Below are 13,798 nucleotides of genomic sequence, written 5' to 3'. Positions count from 1 at the left end.
AATGGTGTTCAGCAAAAAAACACGGGCGTGCTGACGGCTGGAGAGTCTGGCGGGGAAGGGAAGGGAGCGGCACCACAGTGAGTGCTGGACTCGTCCTGCGAGGACCAGAAATCCCCTGACTTGCCCAACCTCTCTGATCCGGCGAGGTTAAAACCAGCGAGCGCGGCTCTCTGCAGGCGAGGTGCGAAGCCCCAGAATAGTTTTCCAAGGCTCCCAGGGTGGGCTGGAGGACAAGGCTGCGGTGCAGTTGGTAGCAGGCACGACTGCTCTCAGATTGGGGCAGACTTTCTAGCACACACTCATTCTTGCCCACGACCCAGCCCTGCTGTGCTCTGCAGTGCCCAGCTCTCATGACGGGTGCTCTCCTCTCTTCTGACTCCCCGTCGGGAGCGAGAAACTCCTTCTTCCACGTCTGACATGGTGTCATCTTCGCATTGGGTGAAAGGATTGCTCGGGGAGAAAGACAAACCCGCTTTTCCCCTCCCCATCAGCAAGCCCCAGACGCTCTGTGGTGCTGTATGCGGGCACAGTAATGTCCTTTATTAAACAGTGGTAGAGTGGCTGAGCAGAGCCGCCTCTCGCACCCGAGGGGCGGCCGGAGTTCCCCAGCTCAGCTATTGACACAAGGCGCCGTTCATTTAGACAATATGCATTTAATTTAATGCACTCAGAAAGGGCGGGCGGGGCCGGGAGGGGGTAAAGCAAAAGCACAAAAAGCTGCGTGGAACTGAGGAGAGCTTTGCCAAATCTTCTGTCTGGTTCCTAGAATCCGGCAGACAGCGAAAGGAGTAATTTTCAGATTTGAGGGCGAGGAGGCGGTGATGAGTCCCCGGGGCCGCCGCTGCCCCGCAGCGCCCGGCGGTGCCGGCGGAGCGTGGCCCGGCTCCAGCCCCAGGGCGCTGTCCATGGTGGTGCGGCCATGGCCTGGAGCTCCGGCATTCCCTCTCTGGCTAGGTCTGGGCTTGACTTCAGCTTGAAATATATCTAAACACAGACTGAGCTCCTTTTTTTTTTTTTCTTTTTTTTTTTTTTTTTCCCTTTTTACTGAATATCTATCAAATACCAACAGGAAGAAACGTGTCTGGTCTGTTTAACTCACACAAAACTAATACCAAACTGGGCTGGCTGGAGAACAAGAATTCAATTTAAAGAAGAGTGGGGGGGAAAGATTTGCAATTTGTTTTTGTGCTATGCTGGAACAAAATCCATCCCTTTAGACACTTTTCTGAGACGAGACAGACTCACCTCCTGCCTTGGAATAGCTTAGCGGTTAATGTACTCATCTGGGCTGTGGGACACCAGAGGTCAAGTCCTCCCTTTCTCTGATTCAGAGTCCTAATTCCTGGACTCTCAATTTCTCTCAGTTTCCTCCCATCCCAGACCTAAAACTATTCCTGATTGCATTTATGATGAATTAATATTTTCCAATGGGTGAAAACTGAATGATTAATAAAGGAAAAATTCCCACCTAACAGTTATTCTGAGAAGTTATTCTTGGATTTTATTGGTTAAACAAAGATAAGTCCAGCCAGCCACCATACAACAATGGAAAGGAATTGAAAGGTGAGAAAAGAAGGGGTGAGCTAAGAAAAAAGCTGTTTCTCTGGTGGCACACAGGGCTGGTGTGGTTAAGACATACTTTTATCTATGTTTATGTTTATGTTATGTTTATGTTTATGTTTATCTTTATCTTTATCTTTATCTTTATCTTTATCTTATCTTATCTTTATCTTTATCTTTATCTTTATCTTACCTTTTTTCTTTTTCTTTTTCTTTTTCTTTTTCTTTTCTTTTTCTTTTTCTTTTTCTTTTTCTTTTTCTTTTTCTTTTCTTTTTCTTTTTCTTTTCTTTTTCTTTTTCTTCTTTTCTTTTTCTTTTTCTTTTTCTTTTTCTTTTTCTTTTCCTTTTTGTTTTTCTTTTCCTTTATCTTTGCAGATTATTTGGTCAAAAAGGCTAAGGCTTTCCCACAGCCACACAGGGCTAGTAGAGTTGGGGTGTGTTTTCCTTAATTATGGTTTTGCTCAATCATTTCTATTCCTCTATCTTATGGAACACAAGAGAAAGTTGTAGTTTGGATCATCTAGTCTCATTTGACTTCCCAGCTAAGATGACAGGCTGCCCTTCCTCACAGATGGAGAGAGCTGGTTTGTGTGAAGCCTGAAGTCATGCCTGTGATTCTGGGCAGCAAGGTACTGCAACAAGCTCTACCTTGAGCATAGCCTTTATTAGCTAACATTCCTGAAGTGCATATCTTTGCTTTATGCATTTTGTTTTGTTAATCTATTTTTGGTAATCTCCAGTCTGCCTTCCAGGAATTTTTCTGCTTCTTGCTTTTGTTTTAAAAAGTGGAGATGACTGCAACTGTTACATGCACCCTCTGCTTTGGCTCAGATGTGCTTTCTTCCTTCCTTTGCTCCCATGCAAGTAAAATGATCCTGTATTCTCTTCTTTCATTAATTATCTGAATTCATATCCCTAACTCCCACTGAACAAGCTGCATCTTTAACCTCTTCCCAGAAGTCATGGGATGCAGTCCAGCTCTCATTGAAGCCAGACTGCTTCTCTTTGTTCACTTCATTTGGATGGTGGTCAGCATCTTATATGGCCACCCCTTCTCTAAATATGGAGTGTCCTTTAATCTCAGTGTGGTTTCTTTTCCAGACATGATGTCCCTCAGGTTGTGAACTCTAGGCTGCAATAAGCAAAGTGGAATGACCACCTCACTTGCTTTAATCAGGCCTTGAGCAGTGAAATGTAGCCTGGAGAGTTGCCCATGACACAATGCATAATAAGCTTGGACAGCAGGAGATGTGAGCAAGCAAGCTTTTTAGGAGTTTCAATTAACCCTTGCAGGTTAGGGTTCTAAATTTACTAGATTATAAAATTTGAAATTCAATTAACCTGAAGAAATAAGTAAGGATAAACTATAAAAGCTATTGGTTAATATTTGTTTAGCTCAAGATAAGGAAAATGTTTCTTATAACAACTTGCCTTACCCTGAGATTAAATTAATTGCTCCTTCACCTCCAGATTTCATCTCTCTTAAAACTAGAAATATTACTCTGTGTGTTTGGTCTGACTTAGAAGTAGTGCTCTCTAGAAGCTGTTTTCTGTTTGTTGGAAATTTAGACTGTTTTTGCCACATGCTTGACAAAATTTCAGTGGCTGTGGGAGATGGAAGAACAAGAGTGCCCAAAAGAGTTCTGGCTCTGGACAGGACTGGATGTTTACAGGCAGAATTCCTGGGTTCTGCTGCTCTTATTGATTTTCCAAGCCCTTGAGACATCTTGAGTGTAACCTGGGCTCTGGAGCTGGCAGGTGAGGCAGTGACAGCCAGGAGTTTTTCCCAGATGACTCAGGGCTGGCCCCACACAACGTGTGGAAACAAAGCCAGCTATGCTTAGTGCAGCCTGAGGACAGCTCCAGCAGGGAGCTGGAGGTGGCTGTGCTGCCAGGAACTGAGGTCCAAGCTTGTAACACACACCTTGACATGAGCAGGCCATAGCATCAGTGCTTGCATCCTATTGTGCTGGAAATATTTGGGTTTCTCAACAGCTTTTCAGGCTACCAGGTTAGAAACACCATCTTTAAGTTGGTTTCCCATCTTTGTCCTGTGGAAATGTTGCCCTTGCTGTCTGACTAACTTGAATTCCCCTTTTGGATAAGCCTTGTCTCTGCAGCAGGGCAAGCAGACCTAAAGGATCCAGAGGTTTCTGCTTCATGTTGCCTTTGGCAAAGGGCTGTAGCTGGACATGGAAATGGGATGAGCTCCCTGTTTCAGCTCTGAGTGATGTGCCAGTTTTGAAATGATGCTTACACAGGGACAGAAAAGGCTCCTGGGCTTTCCCACAAAGAGTTAATTCATTCAGGGTGTGTGGCTTTTCCAGTCCTTTTCAGAGAATCTTTTAGACCCAAGACACTGCAGAAATTCCTCATGTGAGCTCAGACCCAGCAGAGCTCCCCTTCATTCTTGTGTTCCATCTTTGAAAGCACAGCACTGAAACTCCCACAAGAACCTTGTGCCAAGACCAGCAGACCAGAAAAAAAAATGACATTAAAGTGGAGGGATCCCATTTGTATAAAGAGCCTGCAGGACTCAGGGAGAGGGATGTCAGATCTCATTGCATCTGTATGGATTTTCATTGACCATCCATAGAGGCACAGGAATGAAGAGGGAAAAACTGTGCAACAGGTGGTGAAGCTTCTCAAATGGTTGCTTTTCACTGGTTCTCCCTGGGATGGTTTTGTCCTCTTTTCACCAAATATCACTGTTTTTGCAGTATCAGGCCGAAAGCTGATCAGTGATAAGAAAGGCCTGTGCTGTCACAAAGGCAGGGTTTGTTAGACTCATCAGTTCTGTCATTGCAGCCAGGCTGTGTCAGACTCTTTGAGGGCACACTCATAAACTCCTTTCACCAGGCCAACCAGCACAAAGGGCTGGGTATGTGTGTGGGAGGAAGGGATGCAAACTTCATTTCAGTGACTCCAGCTATCAGAAATATCAGCAAGCTGTGCTCTGGAGGCCACCTGCACACTGTGCAATCTGTCTTCCCAAGAGCTTCAGAGCAGGTGGTTTTTAATCAAGGTCTCCAGGTGCTTGTTTGTGAAATACTTTTGTTTCGAGGGACACATGCGCAGTCGGAGGAGGAGGAGGGTGATATCTGTGCAGACCTCTGGAATCCTGCACTCATTAGTAACTAGTGATGATGTGCTTGTCAACACCTATAGGAAAGCCAATTTGTACTAAATTATTTAAACCTTACTCAAACAATGATCTTATTCGAGGTGCAGGTGCTCAGCTTCAGGCTCAGGCTTGTGTAAGCTGTTTACTTGTTATGCCTCAAAATACATTTACTGACAAAAAAGAAAAAAATGTGTGTGTAAGAATACACAAAACAACACCTTTGTTAAACTTTAGGGCCTTTCCCCATAAACACACAGAAGCTGAACTAAGGCAGTCTTAAGTTTTGCCCTGAGATCCCCTGTATATTCTACAGAATTTTGCACAATATAAAATATCTCCAACCCACTTAAAGGACAAGTTGCAACAGGGGAACAAAACAAGCAAAAAGGGATAACAATAATCCCAAATCCATTTCAGGTAGCTCAGTATCAGTCCAGCCTGCTCTCTGTAAATAATTTGAAATTTAAAGGTGTGCAAGGAAATGGTTTAATGGTATAAGGAATACAGGATTGATATGGATGACCAGACAGGGAAAGAGGTAAGTGCTATTAGTGTGAACACATGAATATAGAAAGAACTGAACAGCCAGGCAGGGCCAAGTTCAGTTGTGAAAGGGCCTAAAAGGAGGTATATAAAGTAGTTTGGTTTTTTATTTGGGTTTGTTTTTTTGTTGTTTATTGGGGGGTTGTTTATTTGTTTGTTTGCTCTTGTAGGAAATAAGGGGGAGGAAGCAGAAGGTTGTGAATTATATAAATTACAGGATTTAAATAACTGGGAAAAAGGATGATTTGGACAATTCCTTTAACAGACCAGTTGATAAATAATCTGCAGTGGCTGAGGGTTAAGATTTAGGAGTGAAGCATCCTGGTGAAAGATTTTATGTTCAAGATACCTTCTGAAGATGTTGAAAGAGGAAAATATTTGAGCATAGAACAAGTGTTGAAAGAAAAAAATGCATCAAACCCCCTTTCTCTACCACCAAAGTCCAGAACCATCAATGTTTGGGTAAACACTGTGTGTTTGATAAGCCTTTTATCAACAGGGAGAAAGAATAAAAATAGTGTGTGGATTTGGAGCTCTGCTGAGATTTTACCCATGTTAAGCTGAAGTTCTAGACCATACAAGTGAGAGATGGAATGAAGGATGGAACTGGACAGAGGCAGTTTCCTGTATCATCATTCTAAAGGCAGCTGGAGTGAATAAATGTTCTGTGTTCTGTGCCTTGTACTGGGGGGTCTCAGTCCACTGTGAAGTTTTAGCTGTGATTGTAATGCAAACACACAACAATCACAAAGGAAGGGTTGTGACAGCACAGTGAAAAGAAAAACCCAGGAAAGGAAAGTGGGAAAGGAAGAAAGATCATCTGGATATGGCTCTAAATGGCCAGGTATAGGAATGTAATGAAACTCAGTGCCCAGTGCAAAGTGAAATTCAAACAGGGTGTTGCTGAACAGAAGAAATGAGCAGTTTATGAGCATGTGGATGGTGGAGGAGATTTGGGACTTAGCCAAGAGAAAGGGCTTGGAAACTTATCTGAGAGCTGCATTAGCCAAAAGATGAGGCTAGAAGTCAAACTAGAGACAGCTGTGAATAGTATTAGTGAGAAGAATTCTAGGGCTTGTTTTGTTTTTTTTCCTTTGGTGTTGCAAAAGCCACACAACCTACTTTGTAGGGGGAAAGAAACAGGAATGTTGTCAAGTATGGGTTAGTTACAGAAAGGAAGAACTACAGCATGTTGAAAAAAATGTTGGGACTTTTTCTGTCTTTTTTCATCCCCTTGGTGTAGGACAGAAATATTTTGCCAAGTGCAAAGTTCACAGGTAAGTCATTCTGCTGGAGCTGTAACTCTTATATGAACCTCAATCATCTGCAGCTGGGTTACAACACAGCATATTTGAGTCTTCCTGCTCCTGAACTTTAACCTTAGTATGAAAAGTAGGTATTTTCTCTGCCTTTTTTTTTTAATCTCTCAAGTCTGTCATTGTTTTTTGTGGATGTCTCTCTTTTGTAATAAGTTTACCTCCTACAGTTGGTTTATACCCCAATTCCCAAGCTTTCCCATGCTGATTTTTTTTATTTTTGTGTACAGTTCAATCATACCCCTCTGTTATCAGAGCTATTTTAGAAACATCTCAAGTTTTACATTACCTGCTGAAGTATTTCACACAAGGTACCAAGTCTTTCAAGTTTCTCCAAAGAACCAAACCACATCAGCCAGTTCACTAACCTGAAACCATTCTCCCAAATCCCAGTTAAAGCTGATTGCTTAATCCACCCTCTGTACTGGGAGGCTCCCCAATAATATTGGCATGGACATAGAAGAAGTTTTTATGAATTTCTCTCATTGTTTCCAGGGCCTTGTTGGAAGCACATTATAGATAATTTAATCACACCTTTAAGTCCCAAAATTTCCATGTACAAAGTTCCATGAAACCACTGCTGTGTGAAGGAATTCTGGGACTTTTATCCCAGCCTCTTTTACAGAAATTTCACTGTAGGTTTCATGATCTTCTGACGAGTCAAGTGAACACAGCACTTGGTCATAAAGAAAATAAGAATTTGGTGTATTTATATTATCTTGTTAATTTTACTATCTTTTCCATCCTACTGTGGTTTTTATTCTACTTATACCACCACAGAACAGATAAGCTTCTATGGTGTGAGAAAGATAATGAATGGCTGCTTACTGAAATAATGGGTAACAGGGGAGTTGGCCTTAAAAAATTCAATAAAAATAGAATAAAAATTAAATAAAAATGGAATAAAAAATTAAATTATATATTTTATGTGGAAAATTAAAAAGACCAATCTGAATGTCAGTCTTTGCTTCACTCCAAAGGTTCTCTGTTTCCCCAAGTGTACTGCAGCACAGGCAGCATTATCATAGCTCTGTGATTGGAAACAGTTTTCCCCAAGACTTCTTTTGACTTTAGGGTTGGAATCTGGTTTTATTTATCATCTATAAAAGCTCATTTCTGTAATGGAGGCTGTTTTAAAGCATGAAGCTGTGTCTACTTAAGTTCTGAAAGATAAATAATTTAATTGTTATTTATAACATTGTCAACAAGTTGATTATTTAATCAAAACAGCTATTTAGTAATGATAGGAAATACAGCAAGGGTCACAGTAAGGTACAGCAAATTCTTAGCTATAAAGAAAGAAGTCTTTTGAGATGGTTTCTTTGCTAATCAGATGCATGCCAAATTTTCAGGCTCAGGAAGTTCATTTAGGTTGCAACAAGGCAACAGTATATGGATATATTGTTCGGTTTCATTTTTTTTTTCCATAAGCAATAACAGAATCCTCAGACACAGTATGACAGAATAGGAGGGAGGATGAGAGAAAATGACTGTACAAATGCCTGGAACCAGAAATGTATTTATTATTAGAATTTATGAATTTAGAAGTGAAGAATATTTTTTCCCCCTACGATTTCTGTGTGACTACCCTTTTGCAAAGCAATGTAAAGTGTTTGGAGATGTATCGTTTGAGCTGCTGACATAATTAATGATTTCATTAAGAGCATGAAAGAAGGCTCTTGTATTTCTCTGGCTTTAGCAAGCCAAGTTCGTGTCCAAACTCTAATAACCAAAGTTGCTCTTGCTGATCGAGACTGTTGGCCCTCTTGTTGCAAAATAAAAATTTGAAAGCCAAATATTATACTGGGCTGAGATACTTCCCAACATGTCAGGAGTGTGACAGGTTTTAAATATGAGCAGCTACTATGGATTACAGGCTGGCAGAAAACTTCCCAGCATTTCAAGGAACAATGCAAATGAGAAGATCATAAACAAGGTCTGCTTCCAGAAATTCAAAGGAACCCAATTTAAAAATTACCACTTATTACCCCCATTTTTCATATAGAATCCTTGCTTAGGTAGTCTGCACTCCAGAAATAATGCTGATCCTCGAAAATCTATGGGAATCCTATGAAAACTGCAGTAGGATTTGCCAGGAATGGACCATGAGTTTGGGACATTGGTGTGCCCTTTCAGTTATGCCCTGGCTGGCTTTTCATCTCACCAGTGTCAGGCTAACATCCTGTGTAGGATTACAGGAATTTGGTTTCTTAACCTTGATACCTAATGAACAACAAGGATGCATGAAGCAGACATGGGTTTCCACAGATACAGTTGCTACAAAATCCATACTTAGGAGGAAAGGGGAGAAGGGGAACAGAAACTGTGCTGGAAGCCAGAGTTGTGCTCTGCACCCAGCAGAGGACAAAGCTCACTGGGGGTACAAACATCCCACGTGCTCAAGGTAAGGACAGCTGAGCTGTTCTGCTTCAGAACCAAGCACAGCAGGGACTAAATTATTAAAAGGGCTGGAACCTGCCTAAGGATTGAAAGGCATTGCAGGACTACATGGAAAACTTCTGATGCTTGCCTGGCCTCAGACAGTGTTAAGTTCCTCAATGAACATTGAAATCACACAGTCCCTGTGTCAGACTTCACTATATATTCCTCAATTTCATGAAAAAACCCAACTCTTTGATGATGTTTTGGCTATGAAATCAATGCTAGAAACCACACTGAGTATATGCCTACAAGAACTCCTTTTAAAATGAGCAGTCACACACTAAAACAGGAGCACAGGCTAAAAGCAAGCCAGCTGTGAGACTGGGTAGACACTAAGGGGAAAAATGACCCTGTCTCATATGAATTTTGCAGGTTTCATGTTAACATGTATGCTCCCTTCATCTCTGCACTGATTTGAGGGTATTACATTTTCATGAAAATAAAAAGCAAATGTGGCAGCTCTTTGTGTATGTGCATTATTTCATAGGACCTACACCTACACCAACCTTGACTTTTAAAGTCTTCAAAGAGCCTGAAAATCATCCTGTTAAATCAGAATCAAGGTGTAGCTAAACCTGTGGATTTCCTGTGGCAGGACCCAACAGCAGACACAGACATTAATATAAAGTGAGTCATCTCCCAATTAAATTCTCCTGTCCCTCAATAATTGCTGATTTAGAGAGGGACTGGTAGATGCATTGCACCACCAATAAAACTTATTTTTCCTGACTTCTACTCAAACATTTTCTGGACTTGGTTAAAGTGCTGGCCTCCCCAACATCCTGTGGTTGACTTGCACAGTTTAATTATTATGTAGTGCGAAAAAGAACTTCCTTTTGTTTGTTTTTTTTTGTATAGAGGGAACAGAATTCTCCCTCATGTTTTATGTCATGAGAAAAAGGGAACAGTAGTTTTCTGCTCATCTTCCCTTTGCCATTCAGAATTTTGTAGATGCTATTATGTTTCTCTTCTGTCATCTCTTTTTCCAGCAGGGAAGTTGTAGTCCTTTTCCTTTATTTTCCTGTGCAAGCCTTTCTTTACTTAAGTTGTTTTTCTCAGCAGAGTTATGCCCTGCGTCTCTGCATCTTTTCTTCTTCTACTGTGTCATAATTATCAAAGGACAATCAGAATTAGGGAACTATTCTGAAGGGTGCAAATACACCTTGAAAGAATATGCAGAACACAGCTTGCTTTTCCTCACACTTTTATAGGATTTCATTTCTGTGGCAATGTCCAGCTAGTCACTGCTGTTCTGCAGGGTTTGTGTGCAGCTTTAGTGCTTCTGGTCCCACAAGGTTTCTGTGTATTCTGTCCTGTGGGAGTAAGTATAAAGAAAATCTCAAATTGCTTTTCCCCTCTAAAAAATCCAATAAGAAAAAAAATATGTATTTTTTACTTATTTGCCTGTTAGATCCAAAGAAGAGAAAGCAAAGGAAATGGAAAATTATAAAATATGTCCACAAATTCCTCATGTATATTTCAAAGCTCTGGAAGGACCACTGTCAGGCATTACCTTTATAAGGAACTTCGATTCCAGAATCTGTGTTTACTAATTTTTACTTGGAAGTCCTGTTTTAAAAAGTCTGTCTTTCAGTTTTTTCTTGGGTGTGTGGTTGCATATATATATATATGTATATATTTGTGTGTGTGTGAGCTCACTCTCTCTGTGCTGGGGTTAATAAAATATGAGGTCATTCTTCCTTGAGAAAGGGTTTTGTGGTCTGGCTAGAGGAAAAAAAAAACATGTTCAGCATTTTAATCTGTCTCTTGCTGGGGGAAAGCTCAGCTTTCTTGAGAAGCCCACTTATCACAGAGAGATTTGGGCATGGAATGGAATCCTCTGCTTCAGGGTGCTCAGTCCTGATCCTCTGCATTTATGGGACTGTTACACGGGAAAAGAAAATGTGATTTGTCATGTATATGTGGGTCTAGATGGGCTGTGCTTTAAATGCAATATAAAAAATATGTTTATTGTGTATTTTGCATGTGTATAGTATTTATGGAGGTATGTGTACATAGGTTTATACTTGTTACACATATTATATATGTTTATATATAGATCTACTTATTTGCAAACATTAGTAAGTCTGGGATTAACAGGAAACTCTTCCATCTAGGAAGGCCCTCTTGGAGGTAAACAATCAAGGTATGGTGTTTATGCTCACTCCACTTTTGAGAATCTGACAGAATTTCACATATTGCTCAATTCATGTATGAATTTTATTCCCAGCTTCTGTCTCCTCAGGGTGGATATCTGTTACACCACCCCCATGAGATGCCCTTTGAAGTCTGCAGCTATAGCTGCAGCTGCAATGCTATTGTTTGGTGCCATTAGTCACATCAGCAGGAGGCTCAGGTACCTTTCCACGTGTCCACATGCAAAAGGTGCAGCTTGGGTTGTGATTTTTTGGCTGTGTGAGTTCAAGACCTTCCTTGGAATGGATGGGAGGTGTACGAGTTCAGAGTGCAGACATACATAAATGAGATTTGCTCAGATAGAAACCCAGCTAGGGAGGAAGATCTCTAGAGGTAGAAAGTGGGCACAGGGTGTTTCTTCCTGAAGTGGATTAGTTTGGGAAAGTTTTAAGCGACAGAAAATTAAAGATTAAAAATGTGCAGAGAAGGAGAGGGCCCAGGACTGATCTGGTTAGTGAGAAAGGGCTGGCAAAGGCTTATGAAACCTCATGTCTGGGACTGCATCTTGTGGTAAAGAAACATTCACCACAGCAACCAATGTGTACTGGAGGGAGCTGAAAGTCCTTTCTCTCAGTCAATCCACTTGAAATGAACTTTTACGATCCGAAATGCTAAACTGGGCTTGTGCAAACTGCACGTCTGCACCTAGAAAGCATCCATTGTGAGGTTTTCCTGGTTTCTCCCAGGGTGCCACACACCTAGCAGTGCACAGCACTGGTGAGGGAGAAGACTAACAGGTGTGACTGTAATGCAGGATTAAATAATAAAACCTTAAAACCGAACTGGCGTTTAATGGCGAAGCAGACTGACAGAAAAATAAATCTATTTTTACCATATTTTTCTCAGCACCATCAGGCCCTGACTACGTGCCTCTTTCCATTTGCTCTGACTTCAGAGCTGGGCTGCAGTTGCTGCAGGCTCCTTTTCAGTTGACACATCCAAAAAGAAACACCTCATGCAACCACACGCTGAGTCAGTGCTAGCTTTAATGGGAAAATAGTAGTTGATGCCCTTTAGGTATTCAAACAATAGCTGAAGTATTAATCATTCTCCTTTTAATGCAGACATGAACAAGCCCTTTCCTTAAATATATTTATTTGAGCATTATTTCCATGTCATTACTGATTCAGTTCTCCCGCTATGCTCTGACTGCTAAATGGAAAGTAGGAAACTATCAATTAAAAATAAAAAAAAAATTACTGTCTTGTTAAATTGGGAAACTGTGATTAATGGGTGTTTTAACAAAGTGTGTGCAGGTTTTTAAAAATTTTGTTGTATACAATTCTACAAGAATTTCACTATATATTCTATTTTTGAAGAATAATTTATCCTGTAAGAACACCTACACCTCACAATGATTTTTCTTCCTTATGGAGCATCTTCTTTCAGGGGCCATCCCAAATACCATGCAGGCTTAAAATATAACTTGGAGATGTTAACATGAGCTTGCTTTAAAGCCCAGGGAATGACTTCCATTAGCTTTGATGTCTCTACATTACCCCCAGACACTGTAACTTTATTAATTGTTAACACAGGATGGTATCAAAAAGCATTTCAACACTGCACATCAGTACACCATAATATTTCATGCAAATGCACACAGGAAGATAACATAACACCCTTCAAAAGCTGCAGCAAAATTAAATGCAGTACCTTGAGGGAAGTTTGAGGGGGACATGAACATTATTTTTGCCTACAGGAACTGTGGAATTTTAGGTATCAAGAGAGCTTTCCTCTACCTCCTCAAATCTTTGTGTAGCCTTTTTTTTGGAATATTTGGATCAAAAGAGTAGTTAAGGAAGGTTACATTAACAGGGCTTCTTGGGAAAAACGTTTGGAACATTGTCTTGAAATAATTAATCTACAGGCATTGCTGGAAAGCGAGTAAACAAGAATTCTAGAGGTAATCCTAATAGTCTCAGCCAGAATGAGAATTTTCAATTTCCAGACCCTTCCTTGCAGAATTCTTCCCTTTAGTTAGATGGACCATGGAAGCACAGAAGTCCCCTCAAGATGGCATTTGAATTTCTGCTGTTCCAACACGCTGAGTTCGAGATTTCTACACAAATGGGTCTCGAGATGACACGGAAACCATGGGAATTGTGTTTTCCTTTCCCATGCCAGAGCAGGCTGCTGTTACTCCTGCCTTGCTGGAATGTTTTGAGCTCAGTTTCTGCTGGACAACTGCAAAACCTTGCTGCAACCTGGGCTGAGCAGCCCCAGCAGGGCTGGAGGAAGCACTCAGCCACTGCAGCTCCTGTTACATCGACTCTGCCGGCACAAGCGCAGCTCCGGCCAGCAGCTCCCGAGGTCTGAAGGCAGCAGCAGACAAGCACTGCCTGCCAGAGAGCTGGGAGTGCTCCCAGCACAGCCACAGCTCCTGTTGGGATGCTGGGAAGACAAAGGATACAGAACCGCTCTTGGGCAGGAGGTGGGTGTCTGTCCCCAGGGCTGTGCTGGGATGCTCAGCCCAAAAGCAGCAGCTCTGCCTAGTCCAGAGCAGACCAGATTGCAGCTCTGCCTAATCCAGAGCAGACCAGATTGCAGTTCTGCCTAATCCAGAGCAGACCAGACTGCAGCTCTGCCTAATCCAGAGCAGACCAGACTGCAGCTCTGT

The sequence above is a fragment of the Serinus canaria genome, chromosome 1A, assembly GCF_022539315.1.
Source record: "Serinus canaria isolate serCan28SL12 chromosome 1A, serCan2020, whole genome shotgun sequence".
Lineage (NCBI taxonomy): Eukaryota > Metazoa > Chordata > Aves > Passeriformes > Fringillidae > Serinus > Serinus canaria.
The sequence above is the reverse complement of the archived record's forward strand: the minus strand, read 5'-3'. Positions refer to the sequence as shown.